This window comes from Nuphar pumila, chromosome 17 (assembly GCF_984573655.1).
Source record: "Nuphar pumila chromosome 17, dmNupPumi1.hap1.1, whole genome shotgun sequence".
Classification (NCBI taxonomy): Eukaryota; Viridiplantae; Streptophyta; class Magnoliopsida; order Nymphaeales; family Nymphaeaceae; genus Nuphar; species Nuphar pumila.
This window is the reverse complement of record NC_143265.1, coordinates 2,219,348-2,237,784: the sequence shown is the minus strand read 5'-3', so window position 1 is coordinate 2,237,784 and position 18,437 is coordinate 2,219,348. Positions and strand designations below refer to the sequence as shown.

At 36.9% G+C, this 18,437-nt stretch overlaps 1 pseudogene; it reads left to right on the top strand.

Moving 5' to 3' along the window:
- The first annotated feature begins 4,084 nt into the window (after positions 1-4,084).
- LOC149811342 (putative F-box/LRR-repeat protein 8 pseudogene) lies at positions 4,085-17,506 on the top strand (annotated as a pseudogene).
- Positions 17,507-18,437: the final 931 nt, after the last annotated feature.

Below are 18,437 nucleotides of genomic sequence, written 5' to 3'. Positions count from 1 at the left end.
GTTGTGGGGACCAAGGCCTGATGGACGGCGATCAGTGCTTAATGCATAAATTTTGTGCCATGTGATTGCACCCGATCCAGACCCTCATTCACACTTGAATACGCTTTCAAATATTAAATTGTACCCTGAGTAAGGATTACAGAAAGTGCAATTAGAGAAATAAATAATAGTCCCACTTGGCCTCTGCTTATAATTCTAATGCTGGCTGATTGCCCTGCAGTAGGAGACTGTGCCTCTTATCTGAGGGCACCTGATATTCAATTATAAGATCTGAAATCCTCTCTGACCTATACTGTCAAAATAATTTTATAATGGGATACCTCCCTGGCAAGGAAATTGTATTATAGCCCTGGATTTTTTAAATTAATACAAAGCACCCCATCGTTATTAACTAATTATCCTTTCCCTCAAGGATTAAGGCATTGCCACTAGGGCTCATAAATGAGCCGAGCTTGAAATTCAAAGCCAGATGATGAGTTTTTCTTTTTAAATTTCTTTTAATAAAAGGGTTTTTTAATAAATAAAAAAGTAACATTGCCCACCCAATTTCCTGTCACATACTCCAACTAAAATTACCACAATGTTGCATTAAAATAGTGTAATATATTTTGTCTATATTAAATGGGCCTAAAGCATTTGAGCCGAGTTGAATACCTAGGGATGGCAGTGGACCGGGGGACAACAGGGCTCTGCCCCGCCTCACCCCGTTTGGACCGGGGATGGAGGCGGGGATGAAGGTTAAAATCTATCTCCGTGCAAGAATGAACTTACACTTTTTCCCGCCCCGTATCAATCCCCACTTAGCCCCGTCCCATCCCCAATCCTTTAAGGGATTACTATAGAATAAGGGGAAACGGGCCCCGCCCTGCCTCACCCCCATTTGAACCGGGGATGGAGGACATGACACGGGGATGGAGGTGGGGGTGGAGGTTAAAATCCATCCCCGTGAGGGGATGGAGGTTCGGATTTTGAAATGGGGTGGGGTGGAGACCTTGTCCCCGGCTCCCGACCCGGTCCACTGTCATCCCTATGAATACCTCTTGTTTGTCCTCTAACTATTTGTGAGCAGCTCATCGCCTGAATTTTTTTTTTATATTTACACGGAGAAACCACTCTCAGGATCATAGACTTAGCGTGCTGGCTTTGCCTGGCTTGTACAAAGAGTGACGCCCATGAGATTTGAACCTAGAACACCTGTCTACCAGCCTAAGTCCCATCCCACTGCACCAAACCCCTTTGGGGCAGCTCATCATTGACTTGCTAAACTTATTTTACAAGCCTGAATGACTAGTAATAATAGACATAAGAATAAATTAGAGCATCATTGTGACATAGGTTTTACCCGTTTTTTATGGATAGAATACTAACCTGAGAATCCAGATCTCAAAAAAGAGTTTTTTTATTTTTTTGTCTTTTGGCAGATAGGCTAGTTAGGTAGGCAAATCCAACGTTATGCTTCATTTTTTTTTTTTTAATCCAAGCTGGGGTTAGGCAGATCCCACCAGTTACCATTGAAAGTATCACTGGGTTTTAAACCTGCAACGCCCCACTCCAAGGAAGACATACCAACCACCCGGAGCCCCTGAAAGGTAACGAGACGCCTTCATTATGATAGTGCAACCTAACCATCCAGCTATCTCATTCTACCCCATGGTATTGTTGGTAGGTATCGATTAATTAGATTTTTTTAGGTCCGAACTCACGAGTGTGAAGGTTTTTTCTTTATAAGCTTGTATTAAAGACTAGACCACCGTGTCCTGTTCCATAAAAGACTTTTTTGTTAAATAAATAAAGAACTGTTATTTGTCTGGTGGTTACAATGAGAGAGACAGAGATTGCTTGGGCAATGATCATTATGATTGCATGATCTAATGCAATGTTGTCAGTATCGTCGTCGGACCTGAATAGTTTGGCCAACTATTCAGGTGAATCCGTGGATACCGATTCTCAAGTGAATTGTTCTGAATCGGTGAAAAATTAATTTAAAAATAATTTGTGTCAATCAGAACCTGACACATGTTAACATCATTAAAATAATATTACAAATTAAATTAAAGCATTTTTATATTTATTAAAAATAGCTGATTCAGGTTAGTATCATATTGATTTTCTGCTGATTCCTTCGGCCGATTTTGCTCAATAAAGTGTTATTTGAATGTTGGTTGTTAATATTACATGAGAGAGAGACTCTGGCAAATGAGATGAGTCGTTTGTGGCTCAGCATTGTCTAACTTGTGAAATAAGTTTAGCAAGTCGTGTTAGTTATTTTGTTTGGGCCTACATATGTAATTAATCACTCATTATAAACTATCTAAGGTATGTGTTCATTTAAAGTGATCTTATGGGGTTGAGCCATATGACGTCTCACATAGTATAGTTATAATAGTGTGTACATACCTAATGTGCGTTCATGTGTCAATTTTTTATTTTATAATAGGTTGAATTTGAAAAAAGATAATGTGACGGTTACAAATGGGTTATGGTCCTCAAAACCATATACAGTGACAGTTTTTTTCTCTCTTTTTTTTTCTTATACTTGTCTTTAAAGGTAGTTGTCAAGTAAACACTTTCAGTCTTTTCTTGCTTCAACATTTTCTTTTCTTGCACACAATAGAAAATGAGCTCGTTTAGAGTTCATTTATCCTTTTGACTGTTATAACCTTAAATTGACTGTATTGTGCAGGAAGAGATATCAAAACCAGATGCACGAGTAAGTCCTCAAACAACTCTAACTTTAGTGTTTTTTTTGTTTTGAAGTAAGATGAGACATTTCCATAATGTACTTCTTATGTTTCATTTTTCTTTATACCTTATTGAAACACGACTCGCAAGGAGAGTGTTTGTCTCAGCCTTTTCGTTTTTAGCAAAATGTTTCTCAATTTCTTCAAGAAACTTCTTGGCATTAACCTCTTTAGACATAGCGCGCCTTAAAGTTTTCGAAATTGCATGTTTCATGATTATAAGACTCATGTGATTGGATCAATCCCACTTCTTATGGTTCATTTTATCCTAAGCAGAACTTTAATCTGTGAGAGAAGATGGTTGATCCTCTCAAAGTGCAAGATCTAAATTCATACACCTGAGAATAATTATAACATTCTTTTATAATTTTTTAAGTTTGTGTCATTTAAAACAGAAACATTTATTGAATCAAGAACAAAACAAACACATTGCAACAAGCTCACAATCAATATACATATCCGCATGCATTAACTTTAATTAACAAATTCAAACTATGGTGAACCCCATCATAAGATACCCAGCACAATATTGATATTTAATTTTTTGACAAAAATATTAACTTATAAGTGATACTCTTATTACAGTAATCAAATATAGATAATTAATCTTGTCAAACAACAAGTCTTTCTTTGGACCGACTCATTGTTCACATGAAAACTCGATAATCATCCCATATTCATTGCCAAATATACATTTGAACTCGGTCAAATAGAAATCTTCCTTTGGGCCGATCACTATTCTCATGAATTTCAAATATACAATCATTTTAATATTTCAAACAAGTCAATCTACATAAGAGAGGTTACTTTGGTAACATGTTGTTTCAATCAACTCATTTTAGAATATTAGACAATTATATCAAAGAAGAATATCAAAGTTTGAATTTTATATGTATTTGAATGCATATGTATGAATAAAAATATATAAATCCATAATCCAAATGTTCATATCCAAATTGGGTCGAAAATACCCAAAGTCAACCGACTAAAATGATGCAAAATAACCTTCAAAATGACAAACCTAATGGCTTGAATAAAAAAAAATCTGGATCCAAAACTCATGCCTTAAAGGGCTTAGGGCTAAAGTCGATGGATCGGGTCGTATAAGACCCGGTCCAAATCTGACTGAATATCTTAAAACAAGAGGGAGAGGGGGTGGGTGAGTACAGTGGGTCGGGTCAAGCCTAACCCGACTCGGGTCCCACATACCCGATTATAAGGGGAAGGGCGAGCAGGCCCAACAGGTTAGGTCGGGCGGAGGCCAAACCTGGCCTCCCACCATCGGGTCCTAACCGCCCGACGGTGGTTGGGGCGGTCGGTCGACCCTAGCCAACCATCGTTGGATGCCAGCACGACATCCGACGAGGGCCGTCCAGCCCTCCCTGTCGTCGGGGATGCACCAGGGAGGGTCGTTTGACCCTCTTCCTTTACCTCCTTACTGTGTAGGCACCCAATGGTGTATGTGCTCCACCAAAGGACGTCTGACAGTTAGTCAGATGTCTTCTGTTGATCTTACCCACTATCGGGAGGAGGAGGGGGCCGTCGAGCCTCTTCTGTCTCCGGTGAGTAATCGAGGAGGGTCGTTCGGCCCTCCCTCTCCTTCTCTTTCTTGTGTAGGCACTTGATGGTGCCTACACACAGCCGGACGATGTCCAACAGGCTGTCTAACGTCGTTCGGTGGCCTAGGAGCCACCGGAGGGGTGTGCCCCCCTCTATCGTTGGTTCTTTTGCCCTATAAAAGCATTGTCGGATCGATAATGTTACATTTTTTTTAACATCTCCTAATGTTGGCAGTCACGGGGAGTCGAATTCGATGAAATTTCGGTGACCCAAAGCCAAGACAAAACTGAATCCTCATGTAATAAAAAATCTTGAATATCTCAATTATTCAACAAGAACAAGGGCTTTGATACCAATTGTCAAAAAACTTAGGAAAATAATCCTTATTTATCCCTAATTTGTTGATGCTGAATCACTGAAAAAAATAAAGTATAGTGCGGAAGCGTACCCGAATTTATCATTGCGTCGGTATATCTTGATGGGGTTTTAATCTTTCAAAACCTCTATTAGTAGCTTTTTCTTCTTCTCTAATCCACATGAGAGAGGAAAAGTCTCTTTTTTTATGAGGGAGGGAAAAGAAACGGCCATTATATATGGTTTTAAGGATCACAACCCATTTATAACTGTCACATTGTCTTCTTTCCAATTTAACCCATCATAAAATCAAAAAACTGACATATGTGCGCACAAAGGGTAATAAAGTTGTAGTAGACCCTCCACCACAGAAGAAGAAACATCAAGATGCAAAGTTCAGTTGTTTCTTTCACGATAGCGAGGCTCACGTGAAGAGGGATTATACTAAATATCATGCTTGGCATGAAAAAAAAGATACTCTCCGGACTTTGATTTATTTTGAGGTTAATTTAACGTCTATACTCAAGCACACTTGGTTGATGGATTCTGGTACTACCACTCACATAAGTGTGTCTATGCAGGGTTGCCTAAGTTGTTGAATGTCAATTGATGTTGAAAGATTCATCTATGTGGGCAATGACAAATCAGTTCAAGTTGAGGCAATAGAGACTTTTAGGTTATTGCTAAAGACTGATTATTATTTAGATTTGAAAGAAATATACATTGTACCATTATTTAGATAAAATTTGTTTTTGATTTTCGTGTTGGACAAATTCAGTTATTCTTGTTCACTTAGAAATAGTCAGTTTAAGTTGTTTCTCGATTTAAATCTTATTGAAACTTGTTCTTTATTTATTGTTGATAACCTATATTTACTTGATATTGTTGTCTCGTATAATGAAACCTTGCATGCAAATTCACGTAACACAAAATATAAATTAGCCAATGAGAATTCTACTACATTGTGGCATAAGCACTTGAGTCACATTTCTAAACAAAGAATAGAACGGCTTGTGGCAAGTGAAATTCTTAATTCTCATGATTTCATTAACTTTCAAGTTTGTGTTGAGTGTATAAAAGGGAAGCGGATAAACATAAGAAAATTATATGCCAACAAAAGTACAAATGTCTTAGAACTCATTCATACGAATATTTTTGGGTCATTCCCTACAACTTCCTAGAATGGTCAACAATATTTTATTATATTCATAGGCGACTATTCACGTTATGATTACCTATATTTGATTCATAAAAAGTCTCAGTCACTAGATGTGTTCAAATAATTTAAGGTTGAAGTTGAAACTCAACTTGAAAGGGATTAAAGCCATTAGATCTTACCGTGGTGGTGAATACTATGATAGATGTGATAGATCAGGTAAACAACGTCTAGGGCCATTTGCTAAATTCTTAGAGAAATACGATATCGTTTCACAGTACACCATGTGAGGCAGTTCTAGAATGAATGATATTGTTGAGAGACGAAACAGGTCTTTAAAGGACATGGTAAGGAGTATGATTTGATATTCTACTTTACCAGAATCCCTGATGAGAGGCTCTAAATATTGCAGCTTATATATTGAACAGAGTACTAAGTAAAGTAATAAGCAAAACCCCATATGAACTGTGCATAAGCAAAAGGCCTAGTATGAAGCATTTTCATATTTGGGAATATCTAGCTAAGGCAAGGCTATATAAGCCACATGAAAGGAAACTGGACTCGAGAATAGTTAGTTGCTATTTTGTTGGATGTTCTGAAAGATCTAGGGGTTCTAAATTTTATGATCATGTAAATAAGTCCTTTTTTGAGACAGAAATTGCTTGGTTCTTTGAACATGTTGAGTTTAAGGGAGGTGATAAGGTAAGAGACATTTCTTTTGAAGAAGAATTTGTTTCTCTTCCTATAGTTGTTGTTAACAATAGTCAGATTTCAATTTCTAACATTGTTCGTACAAATTCGGAATAAGATCTCCCTATCCAAAATCAAGAGTTTACTCTTAAAAAACAACCTCAAGAAACTCAAGAACAAGTGTCATTGAGGAAATCTACTGGCGAGAGGAGAAGGGTAATTCTAGATAATTATATTGTTTTTATACAAGAACATGAGGATGACACTCACTTAAAGGAAGACGATCCAATCAACTTTCATCGAGCTATATAGAGTTTTAACTCTCAAAAGTAGATTGATGTCATGCATGAAGAGTTTAAATCTATAAAAGACAATAACGTATGAGATCTTGTCACATTACCTAAAGGTGCGAAACCCATTGGTTGCAAATGGATATTTAAAATCAAGAGGGATTTAAAGGGTGATGTGAAAAGATATAAGGCTAGTCTTGTTGCAAAAGGGTTTACTCAAACGAAAGACATTGACTATACATAGACTTTCTCTCTATTTTCTATGAAAGAATCTTTCAGAATAATGATGGCATTTGTGGCTCATTTTGATTTAGAACTACATCAGATGGATGTGAAGAGTGCATTTTTTAATGGTGACATTGATGAGACAATATATATGATGCAACCAAAATATTTTATCTCAGACGATGCAAAGAAAATAATTTGCAAATTAAAGAAATCCATCTATGGACTCAAGCAGGTTTTTCGTCGATGATATCATAAATTTTATCAAGTTGTCACCTCATTTGGTTTTGAGATGAATGTTGTTGATAAATGCATATACCATAAATTCAATGGGGTAAATATATTTTTCTGGTTTTATATGTCTTGCTAGTAATGATATAGGCTTATTGCACAAAACCAAGATATTTCTGACAAAGAAATTTGAAATGAATGATCTTTGTGACACCTCTTTTGTATTAGGGATTCAAATACATCAAGATCGCTCTCGATGTATTCTTGGATTATCACAAAAGAGCTATATTGAAAGAATTCTTGATAGATTTGGCATGAATGATTGTAAACCAGGTGATACCTCTGTTGATAAAGAAGATAAGTTTAGTCTCGCACAGTGCTCCAAATACCAGTTTAAAGTAAAGAATATGAAAAAGATTCTCTATGTATCAGTTATAGGAAGTCTTATATATACTCAAGTGTATACACGTCTGGATATTGCATATATTGTTGGGATGTTAGGCAAATATTTGAGTAACCTAGGAATGAATCATTGGAAAGCAGTCAAACGGGTTATGCAGTACTTACAAAGAACAAAAGATTACATGCTAACATACAAGAAGTCAAATTAGTTAGAGATCATTGGGTATCCTGATTCTGACTTTACTAGGTGCCAAGATAGTCATAGATTCACATCGAGTTATGTTTATCTATTAGCCAAAGGAGCTGTTTTTTGGAGGAGTACTAAGCAGACACTCTTTGCTTCTTCCACTATGGAGGCAGAGTTCATAACCTGTTATAAGGCATTCAATCATGAAACATGGTTGCACAATTTTGTCATTGGGCTGCGAATTTTGGATAACATTGAAAGACCATTGAAGTTATTTTGTGACAATAAGTAGGCAGTACTATATTGCAACAACAGGAGATCATTAAAGTTGAAATATATAGACATCAAGTTCTTTATTGTTAAAGAAAGAGTGGAAAATGGTCAAGCGTCTATTGAATATATTGGCACAAACTTTATGATTGTAGATCCACTTACCAAAGGTTTATTACCCAAGGCCATTCATGAGCATATTGCTTGAATAGGTGTTGTGCCATTTTTTTTTACTGTAGCATAAGGTTCATGTTTCGGTTTCACTATATACTCGTTTATTGTGATCTCACTAAAGAATAAGGTACAATCAGTTGAAAATAGGTAAGTTCAGATCACATTACATGTAATTTTCATGCTTCACATCCATGCTTGATATATGTCATTGGTTATGTCAATATATGTGATCATTGATGGGTCTATTTACGATGAATTTAATGAAGATTGCTTTGGTTCTTTATTGACATGATTAATGAACCAGATTGTTAGAGATGACATTTGGTAAGATAGTATTATTAAGCTCATAAAGTTATTGCATAATGCGTGATTGCATAATGACATATGTGGCCCAAGTGAGAAATCGTTAGATATTTTGTGTGGGCCTACATATGTAATTAATCACTCATTATAAACTATCTAAGGTATGAGCTCATTTAAAGTGATCTTATGCGATTGGGTCATATAACATCTCATAAAGTATGGTCATAATAATGTGTAGATACCTAATGTGCGCTCATATGTCAATTTTTTATTATATAATAGGTTGAATTATAATGAAGACAATGTGACAATTATAAATGAGTTATGGTCCCTAAAACCATATATAGTGGCAGGTTTTTCCCCCTCTTTCATTAAGAAAAAGACTGTTTCTCTCTCATATGGATTAGAGAAGAAGGAAAATCCACTAATAAAGGTTTTGAAAGATCAAAACTCCATCAAGATCTACCAACGCAACAATGGATTTAAGTACACTTTTGCACTATGCTTTATTTTGTTTTTTTTAATGATTCAGCATGAACAAATTAAGGATAAATAAAGATTATTTCTCTAAGTTTTCTGACAAGCCTAACATGAACAACCAATGTTCGGCTTTGCTTAGCTTATATAGGTTCATTAATTAATAATAAATATATTTACATATATTTTATATCATTGAATGTAAGTGGTTGAAGTGTTTGGCTTGCAAGCAATAAGTTTAGAGTTCAAATCATATTGCTTTCAAGTTTGAAACGATTATTTATTTTGTAAATGAGTCTGTTTCAGCTTGGTTCAATAGGTTTAGAGTCTAAATTCTATTATTTTCAACTGTAAAAATTGTATATATTTTGTAAAGGAGACGGTTCTTGTTTGGCTCGTTCAACTTGGGCTCTTCATCACCTTAAGCTTGATAGAAGAAATGAGCCAAGCATGAAGATGTTCATTTGGCTCAATTGAAAGAGAGAGAGAGAGATTGGAAAATGATCATAATAATATAATATTATGATTGTGTGGTCAAATGTCCATCATAGTTGAAATGTGGTCCCTTGTAGTGTTCCATGACCTTGGTTTACAGAGAACTGAAACATTAGGAATTGATTTCTCCCACTTGTTTGCACGGGATAAGTGCATGTTGTAATTCCATTGATGTTGGGCAATTGGATTCTGATGATTTTGAATTCCACCGATTGAGTCCAAAAGAATTCATTTTGATTACATGCAAGCACTTGACAAAACAAGTTGCCTAAGCATTTGATTACCTTGGATCTGAGGAAAACCTTGTGGAATCGAGGCGTAGGGCCCATACTTGATCCAACCTCCATGCAAACGGAAGATCTCAAAACATTAATGATCCCTGTTTTAGGCCAAACACACCCTCCCTCCCCGGGGTTTGGATTAGAGATCCTTGGATCTCTAGTTTAAAAACCTTGGATCTTAGATCTGAGGTAATCAAAATGTGCACTCAGAGTTTTCCAATCTTTTGCCACAATGTCCTTAAGAATTAATATGATTTTCCCATAATGGAATATTCAAATAATTTTATTAGTATTACGGCCAATAGAAAGTTAGGTACATGCTGTCAGGTTGGAGCACATGCACATGAGTGATACTTGTTTGGATACCAATTATTGGGTGAAATTGGAGTATAATCTGAATTGATATATTACCCAACTCCTTGTAACTCCCTCCAACACGGTTTTCCAAACAAAGGGTGAAGGAATTTGGAGGTTTGTTTGGATGTGCCCAGTATCTAAAAATGTGTGGCTTTCATTACAGGACGAAGATGCAATGTCCTATCTTTATCCCTCTTTTCTAGATCACATATATTTTATTGCATGCAACATCTTCATGCATACACACTTATTGTGGATATTTAGGACGATTGTGATTTTAGTTTTCAAGGTTTTTGGCTTTTCAAACATGGTATGGGGCTCCACTTGTCTAGCAGGAGCAATTAGTGTACGCCACCTTGTGTTGGGAAGTTGCAAGTTCGAATCCTAATGGTATAGTTGTATAGTTGGTAGGGGTCTGCCAAAACCTAGCTTTCTCTGTCAAAAATAAAAACATGGCATGGTGTTCAAAATACCATGTTAAACTGTTCATATTTAGTTGCATTGAGAACTGAGACATGCCACTTAGTGTGACATGGATCTCAACTCAGCACAAGTTAGCTAATCAATTCATAGATTCCATATTGGTCACTCTTTTTCATTTATTGTTTGTCATCTCTCTCTCTCTCTATCGGTGTACTTGATTAGGTTCTCAATTATTAAATTCTTGCTAGTGTTAGATTAATCAACTTCCCCTCTTAAAAGTGCTAGGCATCGGAATTTTATACATATGGTTTAATGTTGGATACCTTTCTAAGGAAATTCTGGTTGAAAATAACTATAACATTTTAATTTTTTAATGTTTTTTACATATATGGCCTGAAAGATGTAGGGATAGTAGTGGATGGAGGCGAGGGACAAGACCTCCATCCCTGCTCTGACTCAAATTTTTGCCCTCTATCTTCGCATGGGTTTTGATTTTAACCTCCATCCCACCATAGTCCTCGCTTCATGTCCTCCATCCTTGGTTCAAAACCCAATGGTATAGTTATATAAGTGCCAAATTTTAACCTTTGTAAAATTGTAATTCTACCTTTCAATGAATGTGATCCAAGAGTCTATTTATACTATTTTAACCATGTTGTGAACATCCATAAGGTTAGATTTAGTCAACTCAACCTCCGACGATCATTGTACAAGTTTCAAGCTAGTGATCCTTACCTCAAGAGGGTACTCTCTCTCTCTCTACATAAATAAGTTCACACTTTTTTTTGATAGGCATGCCAGGGTTAGGCAGACCCCATGCCAGATATCTCTTAAGCCCCATGTGGCCCCATGGGACTTAAGAGATATCTCGTAGGGGGTCCAACTTGTCTTTCAAAAAAAAAAAAGTTCACACTTATTAAATTCTTTAACGATATTATTCTCTCATCCTTGCATCTTTTATAGGCCTTAGCCATCCATAATTTTTTTGTCTCTATCTATCTATATCTCTCATATCGTTGAGAATGCCCAATCTCATTTCTATGTCGATAAGTATGTACAAATTCCAAAGGATTTCACAAATCTGGGTAAGTTATTCTTACAAACCTCAAAATTTTTATAAACACATATCTAAAAACTAAAATAATTTTTTTTTAAAAAGCAGACTAAGATTAGGCAGACCTACCATTTATTATTCATTGTACCACTAGGGTTTTGAACCTGCAATGTCCCACCATAGTGAGATGTGTACTGACAGTTCCTACCAACCACGCGGAGCCCCTGTTGGTAAAAGGCTAGAATAATTAAAGGTGGTCAACAGGCCAGCCGAGGGTTCAAAAAAATAGCCCACAACCTGGCCCATACTGAGCCTACCTGCAATTTGGATGGGTTGGGCTGGGCTGCAGGCCACCCGACCCTTGCCCACCCCTAAGCTTAATCATACTTCGATTTAATTGATAGATGTGAATTACTCAAGAAAACTTAAGGTTCGGATCGAGAACTCATATCCCACATATCTATATATCTATGAACTAGGGATGGGAATAGTCTGAATATAACTAATATGATATCGGGCTTATCGGATGTTGGCTAAACGATTTGAATTTGGATTCAGATTTTGGACGACAAAAAGCTTATATTAAATCTGTTTTGTATTCAGATATCCATCAAACCCGGATATTGAACTTGGTAACAAAAAATATCAAGACCACAATTGCATCCAATTATAATCGGGTACAAAAAATATATAGTTAGATTGAATCCACAGAAAGGGTCTAATTCCTACTTTTTTTCTTTTTTTAATTCAAACTCAGTTAAAAACTGAGTAATTTAACAAGCTCCCTCTAATTAAGTAACAAATCCCATATTAAACTAAAGACCATTCGTATTTTTTATTTTAGAACCATCCAATGCATGTGTGCATATTAGAATTCTTGTTAATAATAATATTATATTGAGTCTCACTAGAACATGAAAACTAGAAATATAAGAACTAATGTATGAAACATGATTTTCATTGATTTTTTGTTCTTTTCCCTTGAATCTAACTGTGCGGATGTGATCTACATGTTTGGTTTTATAAGAACCCGCTCTTGAATCATCTGATTTTGATATAGAAATGAGATTTTTTTAAGGCTTTAAAATTAGTGGCTCATAATTTACATAAATATTCAAGCATTCAAAAAACACATTTTTTCATAGAAAATACGCTATCCAATGGTTGATTCCTAGCAAATTCACCATGTCAAGCACATCCACATGGTTAAACATTTTTATGAAAGTTTAGATTTATTTGATGTAGTAACTCTTTAAACTCGGGTGGTTGATATTCATTTTCGATAACTTTATCAAAAGTGAAATCATCTATAATTGATTAAGATTTTCTAACTTTTGTACATTGATTTAAAAATAATTGTTTGAAAATTTGGATAAATTTTAGGGCGTTATATATACAAGAAGAATGATTAATTGGCGGTTGGATCTTCTTTATACAGCAGCTTTTTCTAGTTCCTTTAATAAGTGTATCCATCATGGCATTTTTTTTATTACAAGGAACCTCGAGTGGGGCCCCATGACCACCTGGCCTTAATTACACATCTCTAGAATCTAAGGACAGGCTCGATCACTTGTAGGGTTTGATCCGATGCCTTCCTATCAGCACCCTCACAACCAGCCTGCTGACCACGGGCAACCACACGGTGATAGGACATCATTTATGAGAGTAGCCTAAGCTGAAAAAGGTGTCTTTTATCATATCTTAAAAACTTAGACCTTTTGAGTTTGACACTCTCTCGCTATATATATATATATATATATATATATATATATATATATATATATATATATATATATATATATATATGAGAACTAATATGTGAATGGCATGCTATTTTTATGGATTTTATGTTCGTTGTTCTTGAATCTAAAATACAAATGTGATCTGCATGCTTGGTTTTACAAGAACCCGCGGGTCCTCGAATCATGCACGTGTAAACTGTGATGGGGATCAGGTGCAATCACATTGCACAGATGCAACAGCCTGTCAGAGTGGAACCCAACAGCAAATGGATGGTGATCAGGTACAGCGGCACACTGCATCTGTGCTTACACCTGATCCTGCGTCACATAAACTAAGCTCATGGACTCAATCAAGTCATTTGAAGCCCATCAAGCACCAAACAGTACAACCGGTGGCACCATCACGAACGTGCTCACCGTTTCAATCGTTAACCACAGAACCAACTCCACGGTGAAAAGATCAGGTTCATTATTATTGCACAAATATTTGTGCATTAAGCACCTACCCACCCTCCATCTTGGGGACAGGGGGCCTGATGAAAGAGAAATCGAGTGCTTAATGCACAAATTTTGTGCCATGTGATTGCATCCGATCCGGCCCCAACGCAATGCCGTGGTGCAGTCCGAAGAGCGGGTCCCCGTCCCATCGACAGCACAGGCTTTGGTGGTTGATAGTTACCATTTTTAATCGAGTGGGCCCAACTCCGATGGGTGCACGTAATATTCTTTGAACGAAGCCTGCAGGTGTCAGGATATATTCGTCATTTCATTTCTCGGAGGACAATAACGTCATTTCGTGCAAAGCTTTCAAATTTGTTAAAGATGCGGGCCCACGGTGGATTTTTTTTGGTAAAGCGACCTCCTTCAAATGATTGGATCACCAGAATGCCCCCTGTGCCCTGCCCCTCGGCTCATCATTTGACCAAATTGCCCTCGAATGTTGCAATTCCAAGTTGGTCCTGCATCGGTTTGATTTTGATTTTTTTTTATAGCGACAACGGACTTACCCTCGTTAAGCTTACCTACCGTTATATATTTATCATTTGCTTAAATTAATTTCTATATATTTACCGGGAGCGGGGGTAAATATTAGCTATGTTCTAGAGTAATGTAGGTGTATGATACTCTCTAGGTGAATCTCTTAAGTGCAATCTTTATTTGGTCAATTTGATCACCCAAATAAATTCAACATGGTCGGTTTAGTGGAAAATGAACCTTGGATTCGAATATGGTTTCATTGTAAAAAAATATGACCTTGATATCAAAATTTTGAAGCATTTTAGACCATTGGATTTTGTAGCCCTAATAAAATCTGCTTACACAACGTGATCTAGTATTCTAAAACATGTTTTTGACAAAATAAACCATATAGACTTTAACTCAATGTATGTATATTTATCAGCTGAGATTATAATGAAAAATGTATTAAAAGTACTTTTACACAAAAAGCTTTGCTCACCTAGTACATAAATATACACTATCAATGTAGGAGATGTTTGTCTAAGATCAAAGTTTGCATAATCAATCTTATATTGAATGTTACTAAAGAATGTGGTTATCAACCATTATCTTTCAATAGGGTTAATTTTTCTTGTGCATGTAAAATTATTTATTTGATAAAAAAATAATGTTGAGTCTGCAGTATATCGCATGCTCCACACTCTCTAGCAGGCCCTTGAGTGATTTCTTCATATTGGCACCATGATTAAGTCTATATATATATCTCAAAAGCCTCATATTCAAGAAACTCTACTGCCAAAAAAAAAATAGATATACCACATTAACTCAACTCGCTCAGGCTTATACTACTAACCTGACAGTGTATCCAAAGTTCTAAGGTTGATATTTTAGGTTGCCAAGCCTATTTTATGAGTTCTTTATGAGCTAAACATGAGCCGAACCACGACCAGATCCACTTGTTTCCCAGCCCTAGCTAGACTAGAACCCATGGCTAATTAAAGTTTAGGACCTCTATCAATCCAACTATCCCATTTGATCCAGTTTTATGTGCATTGTCGATGTGTAAAATGTAAGTTGGATATGGTTGAGCTTGGATCCCTGGTGGTGCCTGGCACCTCCATATCTTTATTCGGGTACTAGGGTGAAAATGAATATGGATGAGTTTGACCCGTTTAAACTAAAATGGATGGACCTGGGCCCAAATTCATATCTTACCCATTTTTGGTAATGAATCACATTTCTAAAGATAAAGGGATATCTTGGTAATTACTCTATTTAATCATGGGAGCTACACAGTTGTGCATTCACAGTTGCCCAGCTGGTACGGAAGCGAGAGATATGCCGGTCATCCGGTGGTCGGAGAAGACTGAGCAGCAGCTGCAGCACAGCAACTCCGGTGGTCGGTGGTCACAAGACTCACAACTGATCGGAGGTTGATGAGGGGCGCATCACAGCAACACCTCAGTACCTTGAGCGTGCGCCTCGCCTCTCACAACACTGGTGAAAATAAGGATGTAAACTGTTTGGATTCAGATTGGATGTGACCAAATATCATATTTGACTAATCGGATTTAGATAAATGGATATAAATTCAGATCCACGGTGAAAAGCTCAGATTTGCTTTTATATATGTAGAAGGATTGAAATATTTATCACATTCAGTACCAAAAAATCAAAACCGTATCCATATCGATTATAATTGGATATGATTTTGGCTTAACAATTGCAATTAAACAGAATAAAATCTGATCGGATATAATATGATTCATTGACATCCCTACATGAAAATGGGCAATGTTGTCAGTATCGGTATCGGCCTTGAATCGTTGGGCTGCCGGATTCAGCTGTGTCGGCCGATACTCAGCTGAATCATTATGTATCGGCCCTAAAATAATAAAAATATATTATGTGTCAAACATTACGCAACATGTGTTAAAAACTTAAAACTATTAAAAGAATTCAAAATAATATTTAAAAATAGTTTTTAGTATTTTTTATTAAAAATTAGCTGAATCGGCCCTGCAACTTATCGAAATTCTGCCGATACGGGCTGATACGCATCGACGACACTGATAACATTGATTTGGGGTAAAACTATGAGCTTTTGTCCAAACCAACGGGGACTCCACTTGTATGGTAGGATCCCCAAGTGCACGTCACCTTGCGTTGGGACGTCACAGGTTCAAAACCCAATGGTATGGTTATATAAGTGGTAGGGGTCTGCCTATGCCTACCCTCAGCTTGCCTTGAAAAAAAAAGAGCTTCAATGTTCAACCTGAACTTAATGGTATGTTTGATGCGTTGTTTTCAGTGTGATTCAGACGAAAATCTGGTTAGGAACGATGATTTTCAACAAACATTGGACGCAGCGGATGCATTCCGTGCGTCCTTATACATATGATCTTTTCGTTCCACCCTTCTCCCTGTTACAAAAGTAATAGGGATGAGGGGAATGAAATTTTCTCGATAAGTGCATATTGACTCTGAAGCGGGGTTGTTGTCGGTGCTTCGTTCCCATGATCGTCAGATCGAAGAAGCTGCAGACGTTGGAGCTCTTCAGGAATTCTCTCGACTAGATCATCGTTGGGGAGAAGGGGTTGACGGAGATCCACCTCGAGCGGCTGCAGGTGAGAGACCGAGGGTTGAAGGTAGTCGCTAAATTGGAGGAGCTCAAGGTTCTCCACCTGGTGAAGACGCCGGAGTGCACGAACGCTAGTCTCATTGCCATCGCCGACCACTGCAAGCTCCTCCGAAAGCTCCACAACGATGGGTGGAAGACGAATCGGATTGGGGATGAAAGGTTGATGGTCGTCGCTCAAAAATGCTCGAACTTGCAGGAGCTAGTTCTCATAGGGGTGAATCCGACTTCTTTGAGTTTGGGGATGATGGGGAGCAATTGCTTGAATATGAAAAGATTGGCTTTGTGGGGGAGTGATATCGTCGGAGATTCGGAGCTCTGCTGTATCGCGGCTAAGTATGTGTCTTTGAAAAAGTTGTGCATCAAGGGATGCTTTGTTAGAGACGACCAAGGGATAGCGACGCTCACTGGCAGATGCCCAAATTTGGTGAAGGTGAAGAAGTGCATGATGGTTACGGTTGAAGGAGATCCCAATCTCCGGGTTGTTGTTTCATGAATTAGCGCAAAGAACTCTCTTGTTTACTTCTTGTGAAGAATGATGGATTTCAAGAGATTCATTATATGGCTTTAGTTTTTTCTTGGGGATTATATATTCAGGTTTATGGCCAGAAGGTCCTAGCTTTAGCGATAGTCAGATACCTCTTCAAGATGGAAAGTTCTTAAACATTATCTAATGGCAATATATAACACATAGATAACACTGGTGTTATAATTTAAAGTTCATAACAATGCATAAATTTTATTTATGCCAAAATAAATCAAATTACAAAAATACCAACTAAAATGGACCTCGACGGTTACTCGCAACATAAAATTCATCTATAAGAGAATCTATAACTAAAGTCATAGTATATTCTAGTTCGATGTACAATGTCATACAGTCAACAAGAAAACCGAAATCCATTTTGTTACGAAATTCCGTCTTCACATGCTTCATCACTGAAAATGCTCGCTATGTAGTGACCGTAAAAACTGGTAATGACAATACAAGATGAAATAATCTAGTTAGCATAACCTAGCTTTCTAACCTTTCACTTGCAACCAACTTTTGATACAAATCAGGTAGAGTAGATACTTCAAATCGAGGATCAAAAACCACATCAATATGATAATGTTATAACTCTGCTTTCAAGTAAAATATATCCTGTGGTGTAAAATCTTGAGGATAGAACTTCTCTGCAAGCTTGCAAATATCAGCTATATTAATGGATTCAAAAAAGTTTTTAGGATCCAATGTTATACTGAGAGAGAGAAGTTCGACTAAAGCTCGAAGAAGGGCTATTATCAAGAAAAAAAAGCAATAAAAATAATATACTTTATCTTCTGTCGAAGAATACTATAGACAATGAAACTTATCATACCAATGTTCTTGACATTGACACATTTGTTTACCACATTGTCTAATTGGGTATTGTTCAATTTTGGTT